We start from the raw sequence: 8,956 nt of genomic DNA on the forward strand, positions 1-8,956 counted from the left end.
AAATTTTAAAAATAATGAAATTTAGAAATCTTGGAAATTATAGAAGTTCTGAAATTTAGAATTCTTGGGAATTAAACAAAGAAAAGGATGGAGATTGAAATGATATGTGCACTTTAAATATCTTACGGCAAGAAATTAGTCATTAATCAATTCCAATCAGTTGATTATCGATCCTATCGTGAACTTTCGCGTAACATAAATTACTCTACAATTGAATTTCAACGAAATTGTACCGAGAAACAATACAATAAGGAACTGTTTCGAGCCGTCGATCAGTTTCTCTTTTTATTGACAAACCTCGATCCACGATGAAATTAACTCGTAGCAACCTGCAGGTCACCGCAGGAAAAAAAGAACTCTACTTTCGTTTCGAACGATTTTTCACAAATTAATTTGATTACGGAAGTACAAAACAATGCTGCTACCGAAACATTCGACATTAATTCCTTTACCTATCCTTCCTTTGGACACGTAACGTGTAGCAAAATCGATCGATCAAACGGCTGTCAAATCGAGTGAAATCGAACGCTCGAACGCGTGCTGAAATCCATGACTGATAATTTCATTTTTCGTTATTGTCAACCTCTCTCGCATTTTCAGTTAAATTAACCTTACGTAATTCTGACAGATACATTCAGTCTGGTAAATGTTTAAGGTTCCAACGAAAACTTGTAAATGGAGGAGTTTGGGGCTTTCGAGTAAAATAAAAATAATGAAATGAAAAAAAAAAAAATCAACTTACTATTAAAATAAAATATATGATTTCACGAATAACTAAATGAGTGCAATTTTTTTAAAAATGACACTGCACCGTAGAAGTTAAAATTGACACTAACGTCGCAAGTTTCCACAGCACAGTTCTAATATTACATAGTAAATTGCATAACTTAGCATTGTAAAGTACCAGCAAGTATGTTGCACAGTAGGTGTTTCAATATTTCAAGGTACTTCACAGTGTAATGAATAACTCGTGCACATAATTTTAGTCTTACACATCGTAGTATACCAAGTGAGTTACACGGTTGGGCATTTCGAAGGATAGTAAATAAGCCAGATAGTAATTATTTCAGTGTTTCGAAGTACTTCGCAGACTAAAATAAAGTGAAATTATCAGCAGTCTGCAAAGTGTTTCATAAAATGTTAAGTAACGCGTGTGCAAGCGTTAACAAGGTAATATTATATCAAATATTGTCACAGTAGTACAGTATTTATTATCCTAAGATCGCAGGAAAGATTAACGATCAAATAAAAATGATACTTCAATATTGTAGAATAATTGCAACGGAAAATCGATAAAATGTGAGCAAGTAACACGGAAAATGAACGTGGCGCGCAAAAACAATACAAGTTCTTTTAGACGTTTGTTCTTATTTGACCTTGTTTTCAAGTAACAGCTGTTTTTATTGTTTCGACTATTCTGGTTTCAAAGTGAGCCAACGTAACTGATTCCACTCTGAAATTCATAATTAATGTTTCGTATCTTATCTACGATCTTCTTGCTTGTCTTTACTCTCTCGTAACACTTTACGAATCACTTTGTTTCGACCTCCGAACGCGATTTTCGTTAAGACAAACGTGTGCGTTTTCATTTGTAGGTAGAATTAATCTTGTTACCTACGGCGAGTAAATCGACGAGACGTTAAATAAATAAATAAAAGAATTGAAAAAATTGTCACATTTTTAATGCAAATATGACTCAAGCACTTGAGAATAATTACGTGTTTATTTTAGAAAATATTCCAGGATAAAATCGTTCATTATTTATCACAGTAGATTATCGAAGTTTTTCAAAAATAAAATATTAAAAATGAGCAAATCCTCGTCTTTGACGATTCAATTTTCTAATACTTTCGACGATGCACTAAATGTATAATATTTGAATAAAAAGAGAGAAATAATTTGCGCTTTGAAATAAAATATGAAAAATTCATCGCTCTTGAATGAAACATTAAAAATAAACGAATCCCTAAAAATTCAATTTTTTAACACTTTTAATCAAACTCTAACAAAAATGTACATATTTCGATGAAAAGAAAAACGAATAGACAATTAAACCGTTTTTTTCACGACAAATGCAGTTCAAACAACCCTTCAACGACGCACAACAAAGAACCAATAAATTCCAGGATTGAATTTTTGCCCCCACCTTTGTGTTCGAAATTCCTTCACGAACCGTGAAACCACATTCCGACCTACGGTGCTTATAAGAAAAAAATAGAGCAATCGTTCGACCGCGACATTGTTATATAATAACGTATGAAACGAGTAGTGTAGAAATTAAGACGCGTGTTGTAACAACCTTCTATACGATTGTATCTCGTAAACTGACCGTGGCTGCGGAGTATTCGCCCCATTAGCTTACCTCCGCTCGCCTTTAACAGTCGGCGTTTAACGTTAATGGTCGATAGTATCTCACGTTAATCGTCGGAGGAATGCGTGAAAACCTGTCACATCTTTCTTTATGCGTGAACACGTTAACCGAATTATTCACATTTCACCGTATTACGGATTCTGCGATTCGAGAATTTCTTTCTTTTTCATTTTCTTTAACCCTTTGATTTATGATTCCTTTTTTCTTTTATTTACTGTTTTGGTACTGTGTTAGATTAGTTATCGGACTGTAGATTTTTAGGCAAATTTATATTTTTGGGAATGCAATTTAAAAAATTCATCGGCTTAGTAGTGTATCAGGTAAGAAAAATTGATTTATCGTAGATTAATAGATTAAACGACTGCGGAGTTTTAGGCAAATTTATATTTCTATGAATACAATTGAGGAATTAGAAGATAGGCGACTGTTTTGTTCGCCAAATATTATAGCGAGTGGTATATTTTTGCATTCTGTGTATCAAATTTTCCATAAATGCATAAAAATCCGGGGCGTATTAATTTGGGAGTCTCCATGGGTCAGCTATTTATTGTTTTAGTACTGTATTAAGTTAATTACCGGACTATGGATTTTTAGGCAAATTTACATTTTTAGGAATATCATTGAAAAAGTAGAAGCTTGATAGGCGATTCTTCTTTTCACTGAATATTACAGCGGGTGCTACACTTTTGCTTATTATGTGCATTCTGTGTACTTTTGTGCCTCGAAATTTTCCATAAAAATCCGCAGTCTGGAATTTGGAAATCTTCAGTCTTATAAAGGAAAAGTTGGAATTAGAATTACAACTGTACAACTGTTTTTCTCTAGATTACGGGTTAACTTTCGCGGAATCGATGTTACAATAAAGAAAAGTAAGATTTGGATGATTTCATTGGTTGAAAAATAGACAAAACGTGTGGTTGAAATTCATGAATGGAATGAAAGCAGCACGTCGAAGGTCTCGGAGCCGCTCGAATACGGTTCGAGTTGGGAGCTGTCGTGCAACTCGCATATACATGTATACATACATGGGGGAAATTTATTCAGTGGAAAAGTTGGAGAACGTCAGGTTGTCGGGATGCGACTGATTGCCAGTAAGCCCCGAATTTCACCGGATTCTGTGAAACTTTCAGGCCGACATCATTCCGCGACGGATGCACGCACCACTCGAGGCCCGTTCTACAAAACTGACGACGAATTCTTCGATATGCATGCGAGCAGGCGCTTTTCATAGATAGGGGGAACGTGGGTGATACATCTTTCATAGTACCTCTTCGTTTCTTTTCTTTCTTTCACTTTTCTATTTTTTATTTTTGTTTCTGCGAGTGGGGAAATGTTTTATTTGCTTTTCAGTCTCGATGTGAGTTCCCACTTTTATTGGGATATTGATTGTTATTCGAGTGTGCTTCTCAAGTTGAGATGTTAAATAGCATCGTAGTATTTCTTCGCTTTTTTATTTTTGAAAATTGTTTTTCTCGAGAGTACAAAACGTGTTCTCTCGTTTTCAGCCTCGATGTGAGTTTCGATTGTTATTAGAGAATTTCTCATGCTGAAAATCAACAAGAATTGAAATATTAAATAGCATCGTAGCAATTCTTCGTTTCTTTCCTTTCCTTTTCCTTTTTCATTTTTTTCTCGAGAGTAGGAAATGTGTTCTCTCGTTTTCAGCCTCGATGTGAGTTTCGATTGTTATTAGAGAATTTCTCAAGTTGAAATATTAAATAGCATCGTAGTATTTCCTCGTTTCTTTTTCTTCTTTCCCTTTTTTCTAGAGTGGGGGAATATTTTACTTGGTTTTCGGCTTGTACCGTAATATTGAGTAGTGAATTATTCGAGTATGCCTTAGGAGTTGAGATACTAAATGGTATCACTAATAATAGCTAATAAAATTAAAGAGGAATGCTTCTTTACGAACTTGAAAACGAATGGAAATAGAGAACGGCTTTAATCGCAGAATTTTGCAATTCGTCCTACTTCCAGATAATGGAAGAATCATGTTTAATACCACGTCTCACAGAACTCTGTCCCATCGAAGTTCAGGAGAAATTGCTCCTGCAATTTTCGCTCCTTTTAGATTGTCTCTTCTTTAATTAGATAATTCATCTCTGTTCTCAGAAATGCTTATTCTTTCGCTCGAAAATCGCCGAGTCATACAACGCAACTTCTCCATCGAACATCAACTGCGAGAGAAATACAAAGAAATAAATTCTTTCCAACAGAAATTCTCGATGAAGCAGCGTGAAACGAACAACGTTCTCCACAAAGGGAACGCGAATTATCATTCCAACACAACCAGATTTCGATGCGGGCGTTTTCTCGCGCTCAAGATCGGCCTAACAGCGAATTACGTATTCGATGGAATAAATAATTATCCCGCGCCACGGTTGATTTACGGTGTACGGGAAGTTCCTTTCTATGCGGCCTCGCGCCTACCCTTCACTTCGCGCACAATACTTTCGGTGCTGGACTGGCACTAAAAGGCCGCACAATCGGCGTCAACACAGGCTGAAAGGACTTGCTACTCGGATCGTCTCGACAATGGGGAGAAAAAGGCACTCGCTTTATTCCTCAACGTGAGATTTCTTCGTTCCTGCGAATGACGTGCTGTCACCCAGCCAGAATTTAGCGATAAGAGCGGAACGGAAGTCACGTTGATGCGTGGAAATATGGGAGAGAGATATGGAGATATCGAGGGGAAAATGTAGAGCTGGTAATCATGGTGATGGTTTTTTGTGTTAGATTTATCAGTCAGTTAGGTATAACAGAAATTAATCTAAAGCCTTACTAGTGTCGAATCCTCATCCCTTTGCCCCTTGACTCTCATGCACACAGATCCTTATCCCAGGTACCGTTTCGACAACAACCTGCGCGTTTTCCACTTTCCCACCGAATTCCTGTCCCATCTCCGGCAGATCCTCAAACTGACGCACTCTACCCATTTCTTTTGTACCGAATCCTTAAGTTCATTACCTAACCATTGTCCCTGCAATTCTTCTCCCGTACCATCGAACCCTCAATCCTGATCGTTATCCTTACACATTCCTAAATTCCCCCACCCGCAACTCCCAAAAACCCCAATATAAAGGCAGCCTCGAAAAAGAACGAAAGGCAGTCAGTATTGAATAACAAGGCAGTTTAGACCGCACGCTTTATATTCGCAAAACCACAGCGTAAAGAAAACTATCAGCAAATGAAGATAATTCGTAAAATCCACCGTCTAAAGTGATTCGACGACACTAGGAAGTATAGTTGGGGCCACGATATAGCGAGGTCGTAAATTAAACTCTCAAGAATCGGCATCGATTGATGTTGCGGCACTCAAGGCCGTGTGTTGCAGTCTGTTTGAGGGTTCCAACAATAAACGAATGGTAGCATATGATTTGGTACTTCAAGTAGAAAATGGTATTTCATTTACAAATGGAAAATATGTTAATATTAAAGCTACACAATCCTTTTGCATTTTCTATCTGCATCTTGTAACCGTACTTCCAAATGCGGCTTTTCCCAGAAGAAAAAAACCCTAAATTGTCCTAGCTGAACTCAATTTTCAGTAAATATATTAGAATCAGTTTGACTTTCGCTGGATAGAAGAATTCTTTGTACGGTCCTGACCATGGTTTCAAGTACTTATCTGCTCGTATTTCTATCAATTTCGGGGTCCCTGCAGCTAAAACATGTTTACTTTGACGCCTAACCGATTTTACGACGAATCCGTTTAGCCTTACCACCTCTGTTTAGTAAAGATCTAAACGTTTATGATACGTGACAAAAGGCCCTTCGGTCCCAAGCGGGGCCGTAAGGCAATATTAGGGCGTTGCGTAGGAGCATTCTCAGTCTGCATACAGTGCTCTTACCATCAAGTAGAAAAGCGAACCTTCCTTGTGTCTAATAAAAGTTTATAGTCTAAAATAAGGATTGTTAATCATTTAACAACCAATAACTCCCATAATCCGGTATTTTGGAAATTTCTTTTGGGAGGAGCTGAGGAGTGGTGACAATGGATTTTAGATTGAGAATGTGTGATAAGAGATAATGTATGATTGGTACTTGTGGGTGTAAATAAACGTCTGGAACGTAGAGTGTATCGACGTGTATGTTAAAATTGGCAGATTTTCATAATTATTTGTTACAGTCAATAAGAAGAATTTTCTTTTTTTTTGAATGATTTATGTCACTGTGATTTAGGTCATACGCGAGATTATTAGCGACAGCCTGAAAAATGCACTATATAGTATGTAATTACATTTGAATGTTATTTGATTATAATATAATAGTTTATTCAGAAAAAGGGAAAAATTGGAAACTGCGATTGTTTGCAGTCTGCTGCAGAATTAATTTCAGTTTTATATTCAAACTATTACTGCAGTACGAATTATATCGAAACATAAGAAATATGAAAAAATAACAAAAGCTTTAAAAAAAGGGAGAAGTGTTATGGTTCGTTGAAAAGCATATTTTCAAGTAAAATATTTATCGAGAATTTTGAGAAATAGTTAAAGTTTGAAGAAATGGGAGGAGATTCTGTGAAAAGTACATTTTAAAGTGAAAAATGTATCAAGACAATTAAGAAATAATGAAAGTTTCCAAAAATGGCAGGAGATTCTGTGAACAGTATATTTTAACCTAAAAAGAGGAGCCAAGAATTTTGAGAAATAATGAAAGTTTAAAAAAAATGGGAGGAGATTGTGTAAAAAGTATCAAGAAGTTCAAGAAATGATGAAAGATTCAAAAATGGGAGGAGCTTTTGTGAAAAGTACATTTTAAAGTAAAAAATGGGTGAAGAATTATTGGTAAAAATTAGTAAAATCGTTTTACAGCTGGTATTCCAACAACGGCAATTAACCGATGTTATCGGACTGTTTACAACTCGATCTCGCTGGCTGCTCTGTAAACACTATCCCCCAGAGTTCAACGAGTCGTTGAAGTTCGCTGTTTTGATAAGATTCACTACGTGTCGAAGTTTCGTGCTATGTTTCCAAACGGTTCTTTGATTGCAATAACAGAAGTTCATTGGAGCAAAGGAATCACAAAGTACTAGCGTAAAAAGGGAAATGCGCCAAAAATCAACATGTACTTCCAAATCTAAATATTTGCTCGCGTTCTTGCCAATTAAATTGCAACAATAATTTTGTCAACTTGTCAACTGCTTACTCTGAAAATTTTCCTTCGCAAAATGAACAATTTGCACATTTGTTTCTAATCTTACTTTTGTTCGATTTGAAAAATAAAACGTTACGAGCAAACTCACCAAAATTAGAATAATTATGGTACAACGAGCTTTTGTAGTATTCTGAATAAATTTCTTCGTGGAATCATGGAAAATTGATAAAAAATTCTATCCTAGAGTTACCGATCTTTTATCATTGACTCAAAACTCGCGTGCAAAATTGCACAATTTTCCAACCTACTGTCATTATACAGAAAAACGTTAGAAATAATGTTTTTTACTGTCCTCCTTTACGGTATCATTTACATCGGAATAAAAACTCGGCTAGCGGTACTCTAGCATCGACAACTCACTAATCACATAGGTTTCAATGTCGTACAAACGAATTACAAAAGACATCAATCAGAAGTGTTACATTTCATCGTTTCCTGTACTGTATTTTAACGATATATAATTAGAAATATAAAAAGCGAAGTGATACAATTACGTTAAGTAACGTTAAATTTCGACGGATTAGCTATCTACGATCTTTCAGTTCGAAAATGCGCGTCCTTCTAAATGATTGATACCTTAAAGTAAACTTAACGGGAAGAATTTTCAGACGAAAGTTTTTTCGGTGAAACACTCAGTCATTGTGATTATAACGTAATTATAATCTAATTTGTGCAATTTTATTGGGTATAGAAATTTATGTTTGCGAAATTTTACACGGGAATCTGTACATTTGTACAATCTCATACAGAAACGAAGGTAAATGGTGAAATTATGGGAACAGGTGTTAATTAAAATCTACCGCGAGACGTTGCCCGGGAAAGTAGAATTTTTAATTGAATTCCTTTACGAGCGAACTGGATTTGCGAGAGGAAAACGTTTATAAGAAAGTTCGAGAAACGTAAAGTAATTCGCTTTTTGTCGTGACAGTAATGAAATAAGAAGAAACTAAGAGGAGGTTCGAAATGCCCTAGAATTACTACACGGTATTGTACCTCTACAACACGTGTAGACACCGTACAATTCGTTGCTATGCAAGTGTTTTAACTACTTTGCATTTATGTTTTTAAAACCAGTTTCTTTTGGTAGTTAACGTTAAACGACATATCTATGTGTAACAATGCCGACGCACACGCTTCGATTTTGCAAATCTTGTTTGAAGAGTCGAGGGAAAAATTGACGAGGGACCGTTTGTTGTCCGTCACGATATTTGAGTACGTATGGATGTGTTTTTTTATTGTGGGGCTCTGTTTTGTGTTTGGAAATGGGAAAAGGGATGAAAGTTCGAAGTTGTTGGTAATTAAGTGTTTCAGGATCAGAGTATAAAAATTTCTAAGTTGTGAAGTTATTAAAGTTAGAAATATTGGAAATTATGGAAATTATTAGTTAGAAATTTTGGAAATTATAGAATTATTAAACTTAGGAATTTT

The 8,956-nt window shown here is 35.7% G+C and overlaps 1 protein-coding gene across 1 annotated transcript in view; it reads left to right on the plus strand.

Annotated features, from left to right (window-relative positions):
• The window catches only part of LOC108577637 (neuropeptide SIFamide receptor-like), a 95,666-nt gene that overhangs the window by 62,764 nt on the left and 23,946 nt on the right, over positions 1–8,956 (plus strand). The gene's annotated exons all lie outside the window — the stretch shown is intronic.

Source organism: Habropoda laboriosa, unplaced genomic scaffold (assembly GCF_001263275.1).
Source record: "Habropoda laboriosa isolate 0110345459 unplaced genomic scaffold, ASM126327v1 scaffold718, whole genome shotgun sequence".
In the NCBI taxonomy this organism is placed as follows: domain Eukaryota; kingdom Metazoa; phylum Arthropoda; class Insecta; order Hymenoptera; family Apidae; genus Habropoda; species Habropoda laboriosa.